Genomic DNA, 1,977 nt, shown 5'->3' with positions numbered 1-1,977 from the left:
CAATCTCATGGAAACATGGAATTTAAGAAACGGGCAGAGAATCATATGGGAAGAGAGGAAAAAATGAAACCAGAGAGGGAGAAAACCCGTAAAAGACTCTTAATCATAGGAAACAAACAGGAATACTGGAGGGGAGGAGAGTGGAGGGTTGGAGTAACTAGGTGAGGGCCATTGGGGAGGATATGTATTATAATGAACACTAGGTATCATAAGATTGATGGGGTGCCTGCATGGCTCAGTGGGTTAAGCCTCTACCTTCAGCTCAGGTCATGATCTGAGGGTCCTGGGATAGAGCCCTGCATCAGGCTCTCTGCTCAGCAGGGATCCTGCTTCCCCTTCTCTCTCTGCCTGCCTCTCTGCCTACTTGTGATCTGTCAAATAAATAAAATCTTTTAAAAAAAAAACTAATCACAGACCTTTACCCCTGAAACAAATAATGTTAATTGAATGTAAAGTTAATTGGATTTTAAATGAAACAGTGTGGGATCAGGAGGGAGACAAACCTTAAGACACTCCTAATCTCACAGAAACAGAGGGTTGGAGGGGGAGGGAGGTCGGGAGAGGGTAGTGGGTTATGGACATTGGGGAAGCTCTGTGCTATGGTGAGTGCTGTGAAGTGTAAACCTGGCGATTCACAGACCTGTACCCCTGGGGCTAATAACACATTATACGTTAATTTTTTTAAAAAGTTAATTAGATTTTAAGTTAGGCACTAGAAAACTAGTTTTTATCATTTCTGGCACTTTGTTCCTTCATGAAGATACAGGTTCCATCAGTAATGTACCTTCAATGTGAAGAATTTATTTTTTGTAGCGGAGGTCTTCTGAAATCCAGTTTTCTCAGCTTTCATTAAAGGATATAAAATTTTATGTAAGTATCAGCATTTTAGAGTTTTAGTTTGACAGTATTAAGCACTCTGAAAACATTTATCCATTTCTTCTGGTCATTTGTTTGTCCTTACCATTTATCCTTGTGTCTTTTTTCCTTTTAGAATTTCTTTTTGTTTTCCGGCAGTTTGATAATAATGTGCATAGGTGTGATTTCCTTTGTATTTATCATTTGCAATTTGAGTTTCTTGGATCTATGCATTGCTTATTTTTTAAATCAAATTAGGAAAATTTTCAATTTTTATTTCTCCACATAGTTTTCTGCCCTATCTTCCTCTCCTTTCCCTGTCCTTCTGAATTCCAGCTGTACATATTAGATCACTTGATTTTTATCCTGTATGTTACATGTTTGTTTTTTAATCCTTTTAACCTCTCTAGACTGCCTAAAATACTAAGAGCTGTGCCTCAATCTTTTTTTCAAACCCCAAAGAGATTCTAACATATTTTTGAGAGCTAGACTTTTAAGGAATGAGGGATACCTCCTTGATATGAATAACTCAATTATTTCATGCTTCCCCCACCTCCTGAATAGCTAGTTGATACTGAATAAAAGATTTAGAATTAAGGGACAGAAATTGGCTAAGAGTACAAGAGTATATCAGAGAAAAGGCTATGTTATCTGTAGCCCAGAAGAGCTAGGTTAGAGGGAGAAGGGGGGGTTACTACAGGTGAAATTATTCACTAGGTTTATTTAGGTCCCTACTGAAGTTTCACTGTCCCTATTTTTTTTTATGAATGCTTTCATTACAGAAATGCTATCATTTGGGTAAAAGCAAACTTTTGAGACACAAGGGGATTGTAACAGTTCTCAATCTTACAAAAATGTCAGTTTTTTCACTTCAGAAGTAACAGTAAGAAAAAGATCCAACCCAACACATTCAGAGCTCAAAAGGACAAGCAAGAGTATATGCTCAATCAATGTAGTCAGAGGATGTTACAACCATTTCAATAGGTGTGAAATTTGAATGTTACATTATAGTTAACTAAAACTGGATTACATCATTTCTAGTCCAAACTAAATCAGACATGACACATATCAAGAGTGTAAGAATTCAGCAACTTATCTGAAACACACCTACTTGTCAAAGTG

The sequence above is a fragment of the Mustela erminea genome, chromosome 16, assembly GCF_009829155.1.
Source record: "Mustela erminea isolate mMusErm1 chromosome 16, mMusErm1.Pri, whole genome shotgun sequence".
Classification (NCBI taxonomy): domain Eukaryota; kingdom Metazoa; phylum Chordata; class Mammalia; order Carnivora; family Mustelidae; genus Mustela; species Mustela erminea.
The sequence above is the reverse complement of the archived record's forward strand: the minus strand, read 5'-3'. Positions refer to the sequence as shown.